At 37.1% G+C, this 23,589-nt stretch overlaps 1 non-coding gene across 1 annotated transcript; it reads right to left on the reverse strand.

Annotated features, from left to right (window-relative positions):
• Positions 1-550: 550 nt before the first annotated feature.
• Positions 551-622, reverse strand: TRNAC-GCA (transfer RNA cysteine (anticodon GCA)). The gene has a single exon. It is a non-coding gene; the product is annotated as a tRNA-Cys (tRNA).
• Positions 623-23,589: the final 22,967 nt, after the last annotated feature.

Genomic DNA, 23,589 nt, shown 5'->3' on the forward strand with positions numbered 1-23,589 from the left:
AAAACTAGATTATATTAGAATGTTCAAACATGTTCGTTTTAATTTTTCTCGTAGTCAAATCAGCCAAACATTAACCTCACGTTGATGCTATAAAATAAAATATAATATGTCATATGTTTTTTCATTAATAAACCAGACTAATTTATAGTCTACAAAAAAAATTAAAATATAGAAAAAATATCAATGTACTTGAAAGTAAGATGTTATAATAAATACTTCAATGAATGTACATTGTTCCAAATACATTGTGTACAAAACATAAATAACTTCGTAAACAAACGTACATATCGGGAGGTTGATTATTGGTAATGATTTGTCGGTTATGAGTTTTATTTCTTACTTCAACCATGCACAAGGAAAAACACATTTGATGATCTTTATGACAATGTATGTTTTGTTGAGTAATAAATACATTTTCTTACTAATCTAAATAATTTTAATTATTACATAAGAAACTACTTTCATTTGGTAAAAAAAAACCGATGTTTTTTTTTAAATCCGCCAACCCAACCAACAAACGGGTATGACACTAGTTGTGTGGTGTTATCAAAGGGCCCAACCGGGTTCGAACCGGTGACCTCTTGATCTGCAGTCAAATGCTCTACCACTGAGCTATGGACCCATTTTGATGGTTATTTGAAGCATTGATTTATAATTTTCAACATTCGAAAAAAAGAAGACCGAAAGGTGTTGATAGATCAAGTTGGAGCGGTTTCAAAATAATTTTTATAAAAAAATCACTTATTTGGCATTTTATTAACCTACATAAAAATTTCGGACAAACCTTAAAAGAAATGACCATCTAAATACCATTTAAATCAAACTCGTTACGTTAATTTTTCCCATTACGATGGTGTTTCAACAATTATTTAGTTTGTTGAACATATTTTGTGATTGACGGTTGATAACAAATAGCTAGAGAAATATCACATATTACATGTAGAGTTATGTTTGTTTGACAGAAATGACATAACTAAATGGATAATACATATAACTCGTCTCGAAATATAGTGAAAACAAGTTCATGTAACAAGTCTTGGGAAATATTGTGATATGTACTATTGTAACAAACTAACAATATTTAACTTCAAATTATGTCCCTACATTGCTTGATGTGTCACATAAGTTTTTGGTGTCCTATAAGAGTGCTTCATATGGGTTGTCATATGTTTGGGGTAAGGGTGGATAATAGGCGGGTTAATTGGGTTCCTATCAAGTTGAACATTCTTTGATGGTGTATTAGACTACGGAGCATTCTGATAGAGGAAAGATTGTCGACTAATGATATTGTCATATTTTAGTATATATTTTAGGTCATTATCTGAATATATTTCAATAAAAATGTTATATTTTAAGATATATGATAGTTAATATGCTTTGAAATGTAAAACGATAGTTAAAATCGGAATTGGGATGCAAAATGAGGAGAATGGAGCTGAAATGGAAGAAAAGTTGGCAAAACCGGACAACCAATACTTGCTAAATTTTTATTGGGCTAATAGACCTCTCTTCAGTGTTTATGCTATATTTAATGACTCGTAACTCCTATTTAGGACTTTCAAGATGCTTTGAAAACAAGACAAATTTTCACTTGATTTTAATGTTCATGCCAAAATAAATATTCTAATTCCCACGTCTTGCCTACCATGACATGGTGGATCAAAAAATTGCAAAAAAAAAGCCCGTTTAGGTCTACGTTGTCGTGTACATTAAGGATTCCAGTTTCCATGATGTTGCAATACTTTTACCATGTTGTGGCGATGCTAAAAACTATTAACTAAATCAAAAATTAACCCTAATGAAATGTCTTAAACCTACTTCGGTTTCTTTGAATATGAATCTCAGAGATGCTATTTTGAGAGTCTAAAAGGCAACCAGAGGGCCATTAAGTTGAAATGGAATGGAAATTTGAAGCATTCTAGAGCGAATTCATGTTGGGAATCATTCACTTTACTTTTCTGATCTACGCAAAGAATGATCAAGTTAGCATCTTTTACCTCTAACAAAAGCTAACCACTAGAGAATCTTTGGATCCTAACGTCCCTCCCTAGACCAAGTCTAGATGCTCTCCAAATCTTCTTCCAAAGTTGCACAAGAACACCCAAAATAGTCTTTTTCTCTCTCACAATGGATGGAACCAATCTAGGATTTCTCCCACGGCTCTCTGGAGATAAGGGATGCGGAAATGAGGGCATCAGGCCCATTAAATACGACACAAACCCAAAAAATTAGGGTTTCTCCAAACGGTGCCAACTTTCCGATTTGGTCTCTCTACTCACCGAGTTGGTCACTAAACCCACGTGTTTAAGACAACTCCACTCGCCGAGTTACGCATCCACCTCGTCGAGTTACTCTGCTAAGGAACATGAATTTCTCAAATATGATTCCTGGAAAATTTAGGATGTTACCACAAGGAAAGTGTTCAAGGAGTGTACCTTGAAATTTAATCTGCATTATCATTAAATTGTTTCTAGTAACAAAGTTCTAATGGGACATTCTATAATATAGTTAGTTGAGTCTTTATGACTTTGAACCCTTGGTCTGTAAGGTTGGAATTCCAATTCATTTTTAGACAATGACAAGAATTTGGAATTGTGAAATGAGCATCTTTGGAAAAGTATCCAATTGATCTATTCATAAAGGATGAACCAAAAAGAGACATAGTATGCATGTTTATAACATGGCATGAAAAATGTTATTTATTTAAACTGGTTAGTTGATTACAAAAAATATTATACAATGAGTAAAGTCATAATTATTTTCGTGATTAAATAATAAGAGTTTTTACTTATATTCAATAGTTTTGAGACCATAGTTAATTAGTTTATTATTGTGTTTCACTTTGCATGTTTTACTTCCTGAATAATTCGATTATTCAAAACTCTATAGTCACTCATACTTTAGAAAGTAAGTAGTGAATGAAGATTGTCAAGAATTAAATTGTAGATCCTGTAAGGAAATTAGACATAGCAATAGAACTGCTGCAATATTCATGAGTGCTAAGAAATGAAGATTTATGTATTGGATAAACCTACGCTCAGAGAATTACTTCATGGATTTTATCATGGGTAATTCTGAGAAAATAATGTCTTATGATCTTGAAACAAAGATATATGTGTTGTATATTACAAGTCGGTTGTACATTGATAATGTGTAAACGCATCAGTAACTTGATGTTATAAAACCTATTGTCATGCATGATTTGATGAGTAAAAAATGCAAGCATATGATTCAAAGTTTATTCGTTCCTTTTACGCTAATGGTAAAAGCGATATCTTTGGGCCGCTCAGTGATTTGGTGGTGACTTATAGTATTGGGTCCAGCCAGGACTAAATTGATGTGCTCGATTAAAAGTCCTATATCATTACAAATCAGAAATCAGGAGACAATGTAAAGGAAAATGATATTCATTCTATTGCATGTCTCATGTTCCGATGATATCTTGCAGAACGAAGGATTATGTGATCACTTATCCTAGGACACGTAAATGTCCAGGTCTGTGTTCGACAAACGGCTTTTGGACGCTACAATTTACAGATCGATTCAGAAGTTATACTGCTAGTTATAGTTATAGTCTTATCCAAGTGGGAAACTGTTGGATTAGCTATCTAAGTCTAACTAAAATTGATATATCCTGGAATTGATAATGACACAATCCTTTTGGGTTGTCCTCAAACCTAGCAATTGGACATGATCACTTTAGAGAGAGATTAATTTATTATGTGAATAATAAATTAAATAACTGGTTTATTAATGTGTTATGAAAAAAAATTATTAATTAGAAATCATATTATTTAATTAGTAATTAATCAGAAATTTATTGAAATTAATTTTAGGATTAATTGGATTAATTAAAAGTATACGATCTATAGGGAAACCCTAAGAGATTTCGTCATGGAATGAGGTGGACAAAGATCTATAGGGAAACCCTAAGAGATTTCGTCCAAGGCCTCTTGGACAAGGGGATTGTGCTGCTTGGTCACCAAGCAAGGAAATCTAAGGCTTATTCCTTGAACCCTAGCTTTGGCACCGAGTTTCCTCAACTACATAATGAGTCCCCTAGCCCTTGATTTCATCCATGCCTTCCCTCCACAAGCCTTGGATGACAATCCTTCTCCTCTCTCCTAATTCGTTCTCTTGCTAGCTTGGGTGTGATTCTATTAGAGGCACAAAACTTGTAGTGCTTCCTTTCAAAAGATCAACAAAGAAGAATTCTTATTTTTTGGTATAACTACTAAATAAATATGTAATTCTAAACCCTCTAATGTTAATTTCAAAAATACCCTAGGGTTTCCAGGTTTTGTTTTTGATGTACTTAGTTATACGTTCAATGGAGAAAAAATAGATTGTATTTAGGTTGCATGCAAACTTAAAGTTATAATTTTGTTTGCTTACCTAAATCCATCACCCTTAATGTATTTTTAGTTATTTTAAGATAATATATATTTATGAAAAGTTATTGTTATGAACACTTAGATAAAGGACCTTAAAGTTCTCACTAGCATTAGATATTGCATCCGATTTTATAGGATTTATTATTAAAATTTCAATATTTTATTATAAACAAATTATTCCTATATTTGTTGATGTCCTAATAATTATTTGCATTTTTATTGTTATTTTGGAGACTTTGAACATACTAGAATGATTCTGATGTAAACAAAATATGAGAGGAAATAGACTGACTGTCCACGAAATATGGGATGTCCTCTTGATGTAGTTGGGTCATGGTTGCACATTCTAGGCCCTAATAAAGAAAAAGAAGGTTTTAAAGTAGAGTTGCAAGTGCTAGGATAGATGAAAATGAAGCACCCTTGTGCTCTTGGATAATGCTTTTGTTAACTGCGGTTTCCACGTGTTTAAACCAATTGAAAGTATATTGGTATTTTATGTGTATCCCACTTTTGTTTAATTTCTTTTTCGTCAGAAGAGTATTTTAAAATTTTCCTAACAAGTATTAATATTTATCTTAGTTATTTTATATACTTAATTCATGATATTAGAATAGAACACGATTGGTAAAAAAATAAATCACTTTTTCTCTTGACAGCACCTCATTTATATTATTCAAACTCGTTATGTTAATTTTTCCAATTAAGATGGTGTTTCAACAATTATTTAGTTTGTTGAACATATTTTGTGAGTGATGGTTGATAACTAACAGGTAGAGAAATATCACAAATTACATGTAGAATTATGTTTGTTTGACAAAAATGACATAACTAAATGGATAATACATATAAATCGTCTCGAAATATCGTGAAAACAACTTGATGTAACAACTCTTTGGAAATATTGTGATACGTACTATTGTAACAAACTAACCATATTTAACTTGAAATTATGTCCTTACATTGCTTGATGTGTCAGATAAGTTTTTGGTGTCCTATAGGAGTGCTTCATATGGATTGTCATATGTTGGGTAAAGGAGGAGAATAGGCGGGTTAATTGGGTTCCTATTAAGTTGAACATTATCTTATGGTGTATCAAACTAGGGAGAATTCTGATAGAGGAATGATTGTCGACTAATGATATCGTAATATTTTAGTATATATTATAGGTCATTATCTTAATATATTTGAATAAAAATGTTATATTTTAAGATATATGATACTTAATACGCTTTGAAATGTTAACCGAATGTTAAAATTGGAACTAGGATGCAAAACGAGGAGAATGGAGCTAAAAGGGAAAAAAAAAGTTGGCAAAACTGGACAAACAATACATTCTAAATTTTTATTGGGCTGATAGACCTCTCTTTAGTGTTTTGGCTATAATTAATCACTCGTAACTCCTATTAAGGAATTTCAAGATGCTTTGAAAACAAAACAAAATTTCAATTGATTTTCATGTTCATGCAAGAACACAAATTCTAATTCCCACGTCGTGGATAAGGAATTACCATGATGTGGTGGATCAAAAAATTGCGAAAAAAGCCTGTTTAGGTCTATGTTGCCGTGTACATTAAGGATTCCAGTTTCCATGATGTGGTAATACTTTTACCACGTTGTGGCGATGCTACAACCTTTGAACTAAGCCAAAAATTACCAATAATGATATGTCTTAAACCTAGTTCAGTTTCTATGAATATAAATCTCAGAGATGCCATTTCGAGATCTAAAAGGCAACCAGAGGGCCTTTAAGCTGAAATGGAATGAAAATTTGAAGGATTCTAGAGCGAATTCATGTTGGGAATCATTCAGTTTGCTTTTCTGATCTATGCAAAGCATGATCAAGTTAGCTTCTTTTACCTTTAAAAGAAGCTAACCAGTGGACAATCTTTGGACCCAAATGTCCCTCCCTCGACCAAGCCAAGATGCTCTCCAAATCATCTTCCAAAGTTGCACAAGAACACCAAAAATAGTCTCTTTCTCTCTCTCTCTCTCTCTCTCTCTCTCTCTCTCTCTCTCTCTCCGTCTCTCACTCACTCACAATTGATGGAACCAATCGTGTCACACCCCAAAACCGGAATGGCGGAAACATTTTGGGGTGGATGACATCATTTCAAGTATCACAACACATGCATTATAGTAATCAAAGTACAACAAAACATTGCATTAATAGGAATAGTTTTACATAGCTTACATAACAGGGTATTAAAGTAATACACACAAATTTAATAAGAACAGCATGGTACTAAGCTATCTTCATCAACAACTCCGGGGATGTACCTGTCTAATGCTAACCTGAGAATACAAGTTCCAGTGTGTTTTAAGGCTTCTAACTTGTTCATGGCATCTTTAGGGAGTTTACGGCCCATGAACCATCCCTAAGGGAGTTCACGACCGTGAACTCTCATTCGTTGAGTTTATTGAAGTTTCAAGCCCCTAATATCCTCCTAGTAATTTATAATGAAGTGTGAGGCCATTTGGGGGAATTAAAACTATCATTTGGGCATGTTTGGGGGTGTTTACAGCCTTGTTACATGCCTGGGCCATAAACTCCTTTTACCCATTCATTTCATTGTGTTTGGATGATCTAAACCCGAAATGATAAGCCCCTAATTTATGTATTAAGTCCAAGGGTGTTTTAGGAGTGTGTTTGGGGCATTTTAACATGTTTAAGAGGTGTTTACGGCCTTTGCATATGCATGGGCCGTAAACTCTCTTTTATCCCCTAAATCCATGTGTTTTAATGTTTAAACACTCCTAGGCTAATCCCCCAATTAGTTTCCAAGACATTAGGGACATTTTAGGGTCATTTTGGCCTCATTTAAGGGGTTTACGGCCTAAGGAGAATCTTGGGCCGTAAACTCCTTTTCAACAGCTTCCAAGTCTGATTTTTAAGCTATAAACATGAATCATAATGTTTAGAATAAGCTAGGGTAAGTGGACTTACGATTTGGAAGTGTTTGGTTGCCGATTCGGGTAAAAAACGAATCTAGAGAGAGTGTAGATAGAGAGGGTGGAAAAGGCTCAAATGGAGTTTACTCGCCCTTATATATGGGTGGGAGTTGGAGCTCAGTGATATTCTACCCGATACTGTCGTTTAACGGGGCTTTTGGTCGCACCCGATTTAGTGGTCGTAATAATAAAAACTAACATTTCCAACTAAATGGAAATGTGTATTATGAGTTTTTATTTCTCTTATCACGACTTAACAACATAAATAAATGAAATATTTATTTAATTTGGCGACCTCTAATTAACGGATCTTTTATACAGTGGAATATTTCGTTAACGGTAACAGGGTAATGTAACAGAATAACTTTGGGTTGTCACATCATCCCCCCGTTAGCGGGAATTTTGTCCCGAAATTCAGGTTTAGGCAAGGAAGTAGGTATGAATAACCGAGTAGATGCAGGAGGGTACTTCCTATTCGGTTTTTCCTCGCACTCCCAAGTGAACTCTGGCCTCTGTTTGTCGTTCCAACAGATCTTTACCTACGGGACACGGATTTCGTCTCATGTAGCTAGTGGGTTCCGACTGGTGTATCTACGAGGTTATGGTTCTCAATTGTCACACCCCGGAACCGAAGGCGGAAACGTCTCGGGGCGGAGGTGACTTCATGAGAATCATAACCAATGTACATAGTAAGCAAAGTAAAACATAAACATAAATATTACATAGATTTCATTACATCAGTTGAAAAGTAAAGTAGTACAAGTTTTCATAGATACATAGTTTCAACAAATGAGAGACGAATCTTCTATGCATTCCGTCTTCGCCAAAAGAGATCATCGGGTACCTGTCTAAAGCGGACCTGAGAATACAGGCAGTTTGAAAATCAGCATAAAGTTGGTGAGTTCATAAGATGTTTACTTTGTGAAAATGTACGAGTTTCCTTTAGTTTACCAAAAAGTTATTATCCAAGAAAATTCTATATTTTCTTAAAAGAGAAGTTTGATCGATTGCTAGGTTACACGGTTCTGGTTGTTTATCTATGGTTTCAGGAAAGTCCCGTACTTTCCTTATTGTATCTTACTAATTGTAAAAGATGTAATGTTATTCAGTTTGTTACTATTTCTAGTTATATAAGTGTTACCCAGGAAAGCCCCATGCTTTCCTGTATGTTGGTTTCTAATGTGAACGATGTTAAAGATGTAAAAGATGTACATGTGATTAAGTAATGTTATGTTTTCCCCAGGAAAGTCCCGTACTTTCCCAAAATAAATGTTAGTTATTAAACTTCGATATACTGATTTATTTCTTTTCGTACCTATTGTATTAACTAGGTATTCTGAAAGTCTAATGGTATTATCTTGGAGTATACTAGATACATATCTTCATATTCGTGTTCTTATTCTTAAACATATTCTTGTACTTATTCGTGTTCGTATTTGTGTTCGTTACTATATTCGTTTCCTTATTCCTATTCCTATTACTATTCGTATTCGTATTCGTATTCGCAGTCATATTCGTAGTCGCATTCCTATCCCTAATCCTACTCCTAATACTATTCGTATTCGTATTCGTATTCGCAGTCGTATTCCTATTCGTTATGTTCCTAATTGTAATTTCGTATTTGTTCTAATCCTAGTTATAGCTTCGTATTCGTATTCGTATTCGTAATTAGTTATAAATGGAAATTAGTATAAGTTATTCTTAGATTATGAAACATAGTTTAGATTAGAACATTTTACCGAGAAATCTATGATTAGTTTGAAAGCTAAATTCGTAATTCGAACTACTTGATAAACACAGTGATTGATATTAGAACATACAGAATGAAAATGATTAACTAATAAGTTTGAGTACAAGATTTCCTTGTACTTTTGCTTGTATTCCCCCCTGAAAACAGTGAAAACAGTTGAAAAAGGGTAGGGGTATGAACTCACCGGACGCGGAAAGTGTCGAATGGGATGCTAAACGTCGAACCGAGGCTTGAATACGAGCGAGGTTCCTATGTAATATTAAATAAAACACAATATATATCTAATTAGATTTAAATAACTAATTAGATACACTTGAACAATCTAAGATGCGAAAACACTCCAAAATGGTCGTTTGAAGTGACCCGGGTGGCGTTTTAGGACATGAATGGCTAGGACTTAGAGTTTATTCTTCAAAGGTAAACTCTTAGGGAGTGTTTACGGCCTAAAAACCACATCCCCATGAGTTTACGGCCGTAAACTCATGGTAGGTGTTTTTATGAGGAAAATGGCCTTAAATCAAATAATGGGTGTTGCTAGGTTTGGCTTTTGGACATTTGAAAGGGATCAAATCATTATATGGATTAATAGAAGAGTTTATGGCTGTAAACTAAGAGTTTACGGCCGTAAACTCTTACCCACATCCATCTAAATTAATTTGAAGGCCAAGGATTAATCACATGTGATTCAACTAATTTTTACAAGGCTTAGGGTGAGTTTAGGGCTTCAAATGACATAAATCTATGAGTTTACGGCCTAGGAGCTTATGCTCTGGCCATAAACTCTCAATTAGAGGGTTTATGATGTGTTTAAGGCTTGTAAACTATTTTTGGTTGGTTCCCTAATTTATTCCAAGGCTTTTGGTGGTGTTGGATGGCATTCTAACACCTTAGAAGTGATTTTATACCCATGTTTGAGGAGTTTACGGCCCAAGCATATGCCTTGGCCGTAAACTCATATAAACCTCTCAAAATTGATGTTTAATGAGTTCCAAGTCCATTACATAATTTCTAAAAATCATAACTAGGGCTTGATTGAGTTTAAGGAGGGTTTAAGGGCTTAAAACCCCTTTAAATGTGAGTTTACGGCCTAGGCACCTTCAATGGCCGTAAACTCGTATACAATGCTTCAAGTTATATTTTAAGGCATTCTAAGTCCATTCCATAAAGTCATTTAGCCATGTCTAAGGTCCATTTGAGGTTTGTAAGGGTTTTGTTGCTCTAAAAACCCCATTTTCTTGAGTTTACGGCCTAGTACTGTTCTAGGGCCGTAAACTCATAATAATGGTCCTAATCAAATGTTCAAACTCGAATTCTAAAGCTAGAGAGGTTGTACAACAAGTTATGGAAGGTACCTCAAAGATTTGGAGCCTTAAATGAAAATTTGGACCCTTAACTTTGGATTTAGGAGAGAGGTTAGAGAGAGAGTATAGAGAGGAAGAAAAAGCTTCAAATGGGTGCTTAAACACGTTTATATAGGTCCAAAGACTTGGACACGGAGGAATTCTACCCGATACTGACCTTAAACGGGGCTTTTGGTCGCACCCGATTAAGTTGTCGATACGCGATATGGTCGAAACTATAATTTTTCAAATTACTAGTTCGGGACGTTTTCACATTTTTCCAACATGATTTGATACTTACCAAGTCAAAATAAAGGTTTTGACTTAATTAACGTAATTCAGGACGAATTCGGAACAATTTGTTTAAGACGAGTTTTGACGGAATGGTTACGGCGAGGAAGCAAAGTTTCGGGTTGTTACATTATCCCCCCGTTAGAGGGAATTTCGTCCCGAAATTTGAGGATTTAGATACAAAATTATGAACAAAAAGGGGGGGGGTGTGGATGTGTCTGTTGTATGGGGTCTTCACGTTCCCATGTGAATTCAGGTTCTCGCTTGGAACCTTCACTAACGGGACGTGGCTCAGTTTCAAACGCTTGATTACTTGGTCTATGATCTAAGTTTGCTCGTCCAGGGGGTTTAGGTATATTAAGGTTCTTGGTCACACTAGAATGGATTTCTGTGGTTTTATCAGGCAAGTATTCATTAAGGATAGAGGTGCAAGGTATGGGATGAACGCTGCTAATTACTGAAGGTATTTCAGAGCTGAAGGCTAAGGAATCAATCTGAAAGGGAATCTAAAAGGGTCTAATGTACCACAGACTAAGTTTTCCATACCTTATCAAGCTTACTATCGGTGTCTTTAACTCCTTGTTTCTCGTTGATCATATGGACTAGGAATACTTAACACTTCTTTCGCATGAACTTTCGCATTTTGATACATTGAACGAAGCGAAGGTTTGGGCTAAATTCGTCACCATGAATTATGAGGGTCTGATCAGAAGGAAGATTGAGACAAACAGTTTTCTATAACGAGATGTATCAACACAGTCGGGCTCAGTCGATACATAAATGAAGATAACATCAAAGCTCTCACTAAAACTGACATCAGGTTAATGAAGAAATGAATGATTACTCAAGGTAAGGACACAATGTAGAGATATGTTGTTTATGCACTCGTTCTCACTGATAATTATCTTGACGATCATTGATTTGGTTATTAGACGAGGACTATGTCTAACAAAATAAATGAATGAATGGTTAATAAAATTTTCTTAACACCGAATTCGAAAAGGATGCGAGGACAAGGATTGTAGAAAAGAAATATACCCGCGACGTTAGAGGGATCAGCAGCTGTCTCCTCCTGCTTCAAAGTTAAGACCATCCCAGCGTTGTTGACATTGTTGGGGGTTGTTGCTTTTGGGCAGTTTCGCTTGAAATGCCCAATTTCTCCACACTTATAACAGACCTGTTCGATACTTGACTCAGAAGTTTGTTCGAGGTGTTGTACTAGGGTTCTGCAGCTTCTAGCAAGATGGCATTGCTTGCCACAGTGTTTACAAATCATCTTGCGACATGGGCCAGGAATACGGTGATGATAACTACACCTGCTACACCAAGGGAGATTACCAGCATACCAAGTGACAGGTTCTTGAGCCTTAGACGAAATAACAGGAGTAGTGGTAGCTTGAACTTTAGGAACAGCGACAAGATTGGTAGCAACTTGGACTGCCACATTTTTGGGATTCTTGGAGGGTCCTTGGGAACTCTGACCCTTTCGCTTCCTCAAGATAACCTTATTACTCTTATCAAACTCATTCTGATGCTTCTGAACGTTTTCACGGTTTTCGGGGTAAGAGTTATATCCTAGACCAATGGACTTGTTAGGGTTCAAGATCGTCATTGCAGCCGTCACTACAGCGGAAACAGCCAACTGGAACATCACAGGGTCGAAGCGAGACGAGGGTGGAGATGAAGGGTCGTTGTTCTTCATGCTAGGTTCTTTCCTTGAAGACATCTCGATCTAAAGGATTAGGAAAAAGAGGATAATAAGTCCTCTAAATTGAATAAAGAGATATGAAACAAAGGATTTCTCTTTATTACAGTCATGTAATTCTATTAAGCGAATAAACAGGAATGAGTTATCAAAGCAGACATTTATCGCTAACGGAATGATCGAGAGGCAATGTTTGAATGAGGAATTTCTACTATAATGTTGGATTTAGAAATACTCCCATAGTATTTCACGATTCACCGCAACGACGACTCGTTGTTTGTGGTATTTGGGTAAGTTTTAGGTATGTCGTATTCCACAGTCACTCCCAAGCACATGTTGGCCGTGTCTCGAATGAATATAGTTGATCAGGCTATATTGATCCTAGACACGACTACATAACTGCCTAGATTTAACTGCAGCATACAACACCCATTTACTTATGTTCTGTTCTATTTATAGATACGATTCTCGACGACTAGGATACTTGTATACTTTTTGAAAATACTTATATTTGAGGTATACTTTTAGTTCAAAGCACTTAGGCCCCTTAATGTTTATAGTCTTATACCATGTAACGTTTGGTATACTTAGTTCACTATAAACAAGGGCTCTGATACCAATCTGTCACACCCCGAAACCGAAGGCGGAAATGTCTCGGGGCGGAGGTGACTTCATGACAATCATAACCAATGTACATAGTAAGCAAAGTAAAACACAAACATAAATATTACATAGATTTCATTACATCAGTTGAAAAGTAAAGTAGTACAAGTTTTCATAGATACATATTTCAACAAAAGAGAGACGAATCTTCTATGCATTCCGTCTTCGCCAAAAGAGATCATCGGGTACCTGTCTAAAGCGGACCTGAGAATACAAGCAGTTTGAAAATCAGCATAAAGCTGGTGAGTTCATAAGATGTTTACTTTGTGAAAATGTACGAGTTTCCTTTAGTTTACCGAAAAGTTATTATCCAAGAAAATTCTATATTTTCTTAAAAGAGAAGTTTGATCGATTGCTAGGTTACACGGTTCTGGTTGTTTATCTATGATTTCAAGAAAGTCGCGTACTTTCCTTATTGTATATTACTAATTGTAAAAGATGTAATGTTATTCAGTTTGTTACTATTTCTAGTTATATAAGTGTTACCCAGGAAAGCCCCATGCTTTCCTGTATGTTGGTTTCTAATGTGAACGATGTTAAAGATGTAAAAGATGTACATGTGATTAAGTAATGTTATGTTTTCCCCAGGAAAGTCCCGTACTTTCCCAAAATAAATGTTAGTTATTAAACTTCGATATACTGATTTATTTCTTTTCATACCTATTGTATTAACTAGGTATTCTGAAAGTCTAATGGTATTATCTTGGAGTATACTAGATACATATCTTCATATTCGTGTTCTTATTCTTAAACATGTTCTTGTACTTATTCGTGTTCGTATTTGTGTTCGTTACTGTATTCGTTTCCTTATTCCTATTCCTATTACTATTCGTATTCGTATTCGTATTCGCAGTCATATTCGTAGTCGCATTCCTATCCCTAGTCCTACTCCTAATACTATTCGTATTCGTATTCGTATTCGCAGTCGTATTCGTATTCGCAGTCGTATTTGTATTCGTTCTGTTCCTAATTATAATTTCGTATTCGTTCTAATCCTAGTTATAGCCTCGTATTCGTATTCGTATTCGTAATTAGTTATAAATGGAAATTAGTATAAGTTATTCTTAGATTATGAAACATAGTTTAGATTAGAACATTTTACCGAGAAATCTATGATTAGTTTGAAAGCTAAATTCGTAATTCGAACTACTTGATAAACACAGTGATTGATATTAGAACATACAGAATGAAAATGATTAACTGAAAACAATAAGTTTGAGTACAAGATTTCCTTGTACTTTTGCTTGTATTCCCCCCTGAAAACAGTGAAAACAGTTGAAAAAGGGTAGGGGTATGAACTCACCGGACGCGGAAAGTGTCGAATGGGATGCTAAACGTCGAACCGAGGCTTGAATATGAGCGAGGTTCCTATGTAATATTAAATAATACACAATATATATCTAATTAGATTTAAATAACTAATTAGATACACTTGAACAATCTAAGATGCTAAAACACTCCAAAATGGTCGTTTGAAGTGACCCGGGTGGCGTTTTAGGACATGAATGGCTAGGACTTAGAGTTTATTCTTCAAAGGTAAACTCTTAGGGAGTGTTTATGGCCTAAACACCACATCCCCATGAGTTTACGGCCGTAAACTCATGGTAGGTGTTTTTATGAGGAAAATGGCCTTAAATCAAATAATGGGTGTTGCTAGGTTTGGCTTTTGGACATTTGAAAGGGATTAAATCATTATGTGGATTAATAGAAGAGTTTATGGCTGTAAACTAAGAGTTTACGGCCATAAACTCTTACCCACATCCATCTAAATTAATTTGAAAGCCAAGGATTAATCACATGTGATTCAACTAATTTTTACAAGGCTTAGGGTGAGTTTAGGGCTTCAAATGACATAAATCTATGAGTTTACGGCCTAGGAGCATATGCTCTGGCCGTAAACTCTCAATTAGAGGGTTTATGATGTGTTTAAGGCTTCTAAACTATTTTTGGTTGGTTCCCTAATTTATTCCAAGGCTTTTGGTGGTGTTGGATGGCATTCTAACACCTTAGAAGTGATTTTATACCCATGTTTGAGGAGTTTACGGCCCAAGCATATGCCTTGGCCGTAAACTCATATAAACCTCTCAAAATTGATGTTTAATGAGTTCCAAGTCCATTACATAATTTCTAAAAATCATAACTAGGGCTTGATTGAGTTTAGGGAGGGTTTAAGGGCCTAAAACCCCTTTAAATGTGAGTTTACGGCCTAGGCACCTTCAATGGCCGTAAACTCATATACAATGCTTCAAGTTATATTTTAAGGCATTCTAAGTCCATTCCATAAAGTCATTTAGCCATGTCTAAGGTCCATTTAAGGTTTGTAAGGGTTTTGTTGCTCTAAAAACCGCATTTTCTTGAGTTTACGGCCTAGTACTATTCTAGGGCCGTAAACTCATAATAATGGTCCTAATCAAATGTTCAAACTCGAGTTCTAAAGCTAGAGAGGTTGTACAACAAGTTATGGAAGGTACCTCAAAGATTTGGAGCCTTAAATTGAAAATTTGGACCCTCAACTTTGGATTTAGGAGAGAGGTTAGAGAGAGAGTAGAGAGAGGAAGAAAAAGCTTCAAATGGGTGCTTAAACACGTTTATATAGGTCCAAAGACTTGGACACGGAGGAATTCTACCCGATACTGACCTTAAACGGGGCTTTTGGTCGCACCCGATTAAGTTGTCGATACGCGATATGGTCGAAACTATAATTTTTCAAATTACTAGTTCGGGATGTTTTCACATTTTTCCAACATGATTTGATACTTACCAAGTCAAAATAAAGGTTTTGACTTAATTAACGTAATTCAGGACGAATTCAGAACAATTCGTTTAAGACGAGTTTTGACGGAACGGTTACGGCGAGGAAGCAAAGTTTCGGGTTGTTACATCAATGGTCTCTATCACGATGAGTGGGATACGAAGAGTGACGTCGGGTAAACATTGATCAAGTCTAAGAAATGGATCGATCGGGTGTGAAACTTGTGGAATATCCGGAGGTAGTAGCAGCCTGAAAAGGGTTGGACCAAGTCTCCATGAGGATTCTCAGATGGTCCTAAGCTCTCGGAATGGTAGAGCTTTTTCAGTACTCAGAACATATTGTACTCCAATGGCGAAACCATCACTGGCGTGATTGCCATTCCGAAATTCCTAACGTTCTCACTCGTACTGGGTGTGTAGTCCTTCAGGTTGGTTCTTAGGAAGCTCGGTTGGTCTTTGGTCTTGCGGTTCCTGTCAACTGGCTGATAGAGACTTTCTAGGTAGTCGAGTGGGTTGCGTGACTATGGTTATCTTTTCTCTATAGAGTGTCTATCTCAAGCTGGTGCAAAATGAACCTGCACTAAAGAATCTTGAGATACGGAAACCCTGAGAGTTGGGGAGATAGGGTTTCACCAGACGAGTGTTGGACTATGTCGGGAGGTGGTGCTACTATTTCTGTGTGAGATAGTATTCGTGGAACACCTAATAGTCCAATGATATCTCTAAGACTTTGGTTTATTCTAGTGAGAAAAGCGCATGTTCCTGCATAACCCTTCAACTAACACCAAGGTTGGTGTCAAGTCTATAATCTCTTCGAGACATGGGTCATGAGGCTTAACGTAACTACTTTCGCACTTGATCAGGTATTCTTGGCTGCGAAGGTTATCCTGTGGTTCTCAGTATCCTATTGTTCACTTCGGAGAATGTATTTTATCGTCTACAGGGCGACGACGATTTCCTCCATGCGAGAGGGTAAAGGATGATAGGCACTACTTGTCTATAACAAGATGGACGAAGTGCCTGAGTAGTGCGAGCTTCTACTGCCACTACTCTTCCGAAGGTTCTGATATTTCTCGGTCTAGGTCAAATCTGGTGAGTATAGGTTCCCATCACTCGGAACTTTAATCATTTCATCCACTCTTCTTAGAGTTTACTTTATCGCAACTCTCGGATTTCCGGGATATTCACCGCGATGCTTAGTTCGGGGGATTAAGCGTGAATGGATGATCGTACTCCATGTCCCTGTCTCTTACGACTCAGGTTTCTTTATCAACCGAGGGTGTTAGCTACTAGGTTGGCTCAAGAGGAATGACAACAACTTCGGATTTGTGGTCATTGTAGTAGCTCAATCCATAGGGTTCTCTTGACTCTAGCTCCCGTTCCATGGGATAGGATGAAGGGTCTTTCTAGGGAATCTACTAGGTATGCTTCGGGTGGTTATCATCTTCTGGAATGCATGCAGTGCCTTTCGCTTCGGTTCTTATCTATCTAAGAAGGGTTGGTTAACAGCACGCGGTACCCCTCTCATGGGTACTTCAGAAGGTTTGAGATAAGACGGGCGACTGACGGATCACATTAGTCTTTATTGTTTTTATTTTGTTTAGGTTCGGAAGAACCTTTATTTGCCGAAAGGCCTACGGAGATAGTTCTTTTTACACAACACTAGGGATGAACACATGGTTGAACGAAGTCAAACCATGATCGATAGAGTCGTCGAAGTTGGCATACTCTGACATGATATAAAGTGAGTGTCGATAGAGTCATGCGCCGAACAGGCACACAAGTTCTAGGCATCTCGGGTTTCGTCTTGTGTATCACTGTCGCGGATACTTGGATTGATAGAGTCGATGCGGAACTATAGAGAGTCCTAAGTGTTTTGAATAGAGTACCTTTTTCATAAATGGATTCTCATGAGGCATTTCTATAATCGCCTAACATATCCTAGTCATGTATAATTAAGGTGGGGAGGACTGTTTACTAAGCGACTCCACCCTAAATCCACAACCAAACGAGGAACAGGAAATGAGGTGGCCTTCACTCACTCTAGGTCTTTCCATCTTAACTATACATGGTCGTAACGTATATGTTTAGCCATTATAGTTTTACCTGACGAATTATAAATTTTATAACAGTGCTGCGACTTTCGCCTTAATGGGGAAATACTTACATTTTGAATTAGTCTTTTAAATGTTTTCGGTTTAGTTATCTGAGATTGAGAGACGTACCAAAAATCTACTGGGTTCCTTGATGCTTCTCCCTAAGCATTAGAGCTAGACTCCTCCTGTGTCCTTGTCTTTTCCTTCGGTTGGGCAATCCCTTTTGAAGTGTCCAATCTCACCACATAGATGGCAAACTGGATTGGCCGCAAAATTGGTGGTTGATGTAATGAACTCAACCGGGGTTCTACAGACACGAGCAGTATGCGCCAACATGTGGCACCTAGCACAATAGAGTTCCCGACATATACCATGATGATGGTAGCTGCACTTGCTGCAGTGGGGAAGGTTTCCTAGGTATGGTCTTTTTGAAGTCATGAGGGAAGGATTGACAAGGGTATCGACTGTCTCAGCTCGTTCTCCTTCGGAGGGTCCTTGATCCAGGTACTTCCCTCCTCGATCTTGATCTTTTTCTTCAGTGGATTTGAGTGAGTTTCTTGGGTGGCTGGGTGTGAAGGTGTTGGTTGCTACTGTCCATTACTAGGATCGGAAATCCCGATAGGCACCTTGCTAACATTGGCATTGTTCGCATTCAGGTGAGCCATGACAGCTGCTACGGCTGCTGAGACTGCAGCTTGGAACGTAGCTTCATCGAATAGAAGAGTAAGTTTCTTGCTTGTGGACTGGTTACGCTTCTTTGGAGGCATAGTTTTTCCTACACGGAAAGGAATACAAGATAATGAGAGACGATGGCTAACCCTGAACATTTATGTCCTGAATGTATTAGGCATAAATTTTTCCCGTGCCTCGGGTACTGGTTGTCTGAGTGTCGACCTACATCCCTATGATGTAGTCCTGGTATTCAAGGTAGGAGCATGGGTATTGGAAAAAGGCCATAAGGTGGGAGTCGTTCCTACTAGGTTTTATACTGGGAAAGGTTTCACTCTCCAGTCTGGAAAGATTTGAAAACAGTTCGGAACGAAGACCGTAGAAAGAAGGCTCACGAAGACTTATGGCTAAACAACCTAAACAGAGGTGCGGGGATCCGCTCTAGTCGTGTAACTGGCAATGGGAAACGAGGATTTACCTAACACATAGCGTGAGTAGTGTAACCACTAACTCACTAAATTGTATTATTTTATGGTTGTGTATTAGCGTGACGAACACGAGGAAAAGAAACTTCTCGGGTTCCATGTATTGGCTCCCTCTGTTTGTCTCGTATCTTTGACTGGAATTAGCGTTGGTTTCCTTCGGGTAGTTACCTGGGGTTCTCTTCTCGTATGGATATATTGAATTTCTACTCCGTCTTACTTCCGAATCCGACTCTGGGTGTCATCACTTCATGATGGATGACTGGAAATCTCAAAAGTTTAGGCGAATCTCTCACCGATGTCTCTAAAAGATATAGGCACTCAGTGAATGCAATAGTCTCGACCTAGTTCATTCGTTTCCGAGCTGAAAATCTTCTAAATGAACTTGTTCGGGGTCGGAATCAACTCTTCTATCGAGTACTAAAGTGGATAGGGTTTTCTACAGGGTTCGTGCGAGAATGGAAATGTCTAAAGAATCCTAAGAGATTATTAACATTTCGCTGAGTGATCCATACCGAGTCCTGCTACGATTACATAGGGTATACAAACCATATATAGCTTAGATCCGATAGGCCTTTGAATATGTGATACTACTCTAGAACCACATCCCAACGAGGAAAATGAAATAGGGCGAAACCACACATTCTTAGCGTATGGGATCCTTATTATATATAACCTTGGAAGTACACTCTCTGTAGTTGTAGGTATATCAATAAGGATATTTTAGTTCTTCACACAAGGTTATCTATGTATCCTAAAATACCCCTATGGTATTTTAATTTCTTGTTTGTTTTCTTATCTTCTGAATATGATTCTGGGATTTATGCGAGTCTTTTAGTGTTCCAAAATACTCCTATAGTATTTTAACTTTATGTTTGGCTCTAGCATTCCTAGTTGGTAAGTTTCAGACCTATTGCAACACCACTATCACTCCCAAGCACACGTTCATCGCATCTCGAATAAATGTAGTTGATCAGGTTACATTTATTCCAGCGTACGATTACATAACTACCCAGGTTTGACTGTAGTGCTTAACATCCGAAGACTTTTATTATTGTTATTCTTGTGATACTTGTGTTCAAGTGTTTAGATTCTGGATGTTATTATACTTTAGTAAAATATGGTTATATTTTAAAGTATAATTCTTGGTCAGAGTGTTTTATCCCTTTGTATTTATAGGTTGTATATCTTTTATGAATTGATATACTTAGCTCACTATAAACAATGCTCTGATACCAGTCTGTCACACCCCAAAACTGGAACGGCGGAAACGTTCTGGGGTGGATGATGTCATGTCAAGTATCACAACACATGCATTATAGTAATCAAAGTACAACAAAACATTGCATTAATAGTAACAGTTTTACATAGTTACATAACAGGGTATCAAAGTAATACAGACAAATGTAATAAGAACAGCATGGTACTAAGCTATCTTCATCAACAGCTCCGAGGATGTACCTGTCTAATGCTAACCTAAGAATAAAAGTTATTTGAAAAGCGAGTATCAGCATTTTTACAAATGCTGGTGATTTCATAAGAAATTAGTGGCATTTTATTCAAATAACTTTATAATGTAGTAGTTTAAGAGTTTACAGTGTATTAGAGTTCTTTCCAGAAAATCCTATATTTTCTTTAATAAAAGCAGCTTTCTACCAAGACTGGACGGAGTTATGTGGTAAAAAGTAGTTTTCCCTTAATCGCTATCATTATCAAAATACTGAATTTAATTATTAAAGGAAGCAAGAGGAGTCAGGGAAATAACATATGCCTCAGCAGTGAGGACTGCTGACTAAGGCAAAAGAATCATAGACTCCAGGAGAGTATCGAACGAACGACACGCCTGGTTCCATCTAACAAATGGAGACACAGAGCCCAGAAGGTACCAAATGAAAGGTACAGCTGGTAAGGTCTAAAACAGTGAATACAGACCGCAGACAGCATCAAATGAAAGATACATCTTGCAAGGTCAAAACAGAGAATACAGACCGCAGACAGTATCAAATGAAAGATACATCTTGCAAGGTCAAAACAGAGAATACAGACCGCAGACATTATCAAATGAAAGATACATATTGCAAGGTCAAAACAGAGAATACAGACCGTAGACAGTATCAAATGAAAGATACATCTTGCAAGGTCAAAACAGAGAATACAGACCGCAGACATTATCAAATGAAAGATACATCTTGCAAGGTCAAAACAGTATGACTATGAAAATGAGTTACCAGCATACAATGTAAATTGCCGGTGAAATACCGTTACCTTAAGGCCATGAACTATAAGGCAACCAGGGATACTCGTAACCATACTATCCGACACTAGAGTACCTGATGCCCTACAAGCGTCTATAAAATATGACATGTGTCACCCCTTGGCTTGGTGGGTCGTGGACTGTAGCTAGCAGTTAGGGTGTGGGGGTGTCAATCCTATATAGATCTATGCACACAATGTCCGCTCTCTCTACAGGAGACTCTGGTTACCAACTAGACGACGGAGAAGGCTGTGTCCTAAAGATGCATCCCAAATAGTGGGTAGTGGGGTTCATATGTAAGTGCTGAACTAGGGGTAGAGACTCATAACTGGACTGACTAGAGTAAACCTATATGTCTATGCTCGCATACATAACATACAATTCATGAATTAACGACCTTCGGATGGCCATCCGATCCCACCAGACCACATCTCAACGAAGAAAAGGAAATAGGTCGGACAAGCCTTCCTAAGTCCTTCAATCATTATTTATATGCACCTATACAAGTACAGACATACATCTATCTACGACTGAGTGTGTAACAAGTGGAAACGCAACATGATGTATAACGTACAGTGTGGAATAACTGAATCATAAAGTGTGAACAAATAGTGTGGAACAACTGAATCATAAAGCGTGAACGAATAGTGTGGAACAACTGAATCATAAAGCGTGAATGAATAGTGTGGAATAACCAAATCGTACAGTGTAAACAAACAGTGTGGGATAATCGAATCGTGAGGTATAAGCGTTACCAAATATAAGCGTATCACAAAGTGGAGACGTTATCAAGTAGGAGTTTAAACTAAGTAAAAGCAAAATAGCGGCATCCAACAAGCAAGAGTATACGACATGAAAGAGAACTTTGATGAAAACCTTGGAAAAACCTTTATACTTAAGAAAGTCACAACTTGGTATTCTTTGATAAAATAAGTTTGAAAACCTTTAGAAATTCTTTGGAACCTTTCATAAACCAGATTAAAGTGAACTTTGATAAAACAGTATAAGTAAGAGTGATGAGCAAGTGAAAACATTTTAGAAAACCATTTATAGCATCCTACTCGGTAAAACAGTTTATAGTGTGGTAAATTCTTGTGCATGTGGGTTATCAATCACATGTGATTGGTATGATAACTGGCATGTTTAACTGGTATCCCCCCCCCTATAAAACATGTAAAAACATTTAAAAGGTTCATTCAGGGGTATGAACTCACCTGGTGTAAGTAGGTCCGATGGAGGTGCCGGTTGGGTGTTCGGTGTCACGTAAAGACTTAAACACACTCAATGACCTATTTAACATATGATAACATATGTTCACATACAATTAGTATATTTAATACTAATTAAACACATATACACACTCAAAGGAGCGGAAAACACTTTGGTTAAGTGTTTGGGGTGTCCCGGGTAGCGTCTAAAGGTGTATATCGCTTAGGAATGGAGTTTACTTTCTGAGAGTAAACTCCCAAAGCTTAGTTTACAGCCCAGGGACATCTCACCATGAGTTTACGGTCGTAAACTCATGGTGAGGGGTTCTAGTGTGTTTTAAGGCTTCTAACTTGTTCATGGAATTATTCTAGGTCTAAAACTATATAGTATGAATGAGTTTAAGGTCTTTAGCGGCATCTTTAGGGAGTTTACGGCCCATGAACCATCCCTAAGGGAGTTCATGGCCATGAACTCTCATTCGTTGAGTTTATTGAAGTTTCAAGCCCCTAATATCCTCCTAGTAATTTATAATGAAGTGTGAGGCCATTTGGGCGAATTAAAACTATCATTTGGGCATGTTTGGGGGTGTTTACGGCCTTGGTACATGCATGGGCCGTAAAATCCTTTTACCCCTTCATTTCATTGTGTTTGGATGATCTAAACCCGAAATGATAAGCCCCTAATTTATGTATTAAGTCCAAGGGTGTTTTAGGAGTGTGTTTGGGGCATTTTAACATGTTTAAGAGGTGTTTACGGCCTTGGCATATTCCTGGGCCGTAAAATCTCTTTTATCACCTAAATCCATGTGTTTTAATGTTTAAACACTCCTAGGCTAATCCCCCAATTAGTTTCCAAGACATTAGGGACATTTTAGGGTCATTTTGGCCTCATTTAAGGGGTTTACGGCCTAAGGAGAATCTTGGGCCGTAAACTCCTTTTCAACAGCTTCGAAGTCCGATTTTTAAGCTATAAACACGAATCATAATGTTTAGAATAAGCTAGGGTAAGTGGACTTACGATTTGGAAGCGTTTGGTT

Source organism: Lactuca saligna, chromosome 7 (genome assembly GCF_052625555.1).
Source record: "Lactuca saligna cultivar CGN05327 chromosome 7, ASM5262555v1, whole genome shotgun sequence".
Classification (NCBI taxonomy): Eukaryota; Viridiplantae; Streptophyta; class Magnoliopsida; order Asterales; family Asteraceae; genus Lactuca; species Lactuca saligna.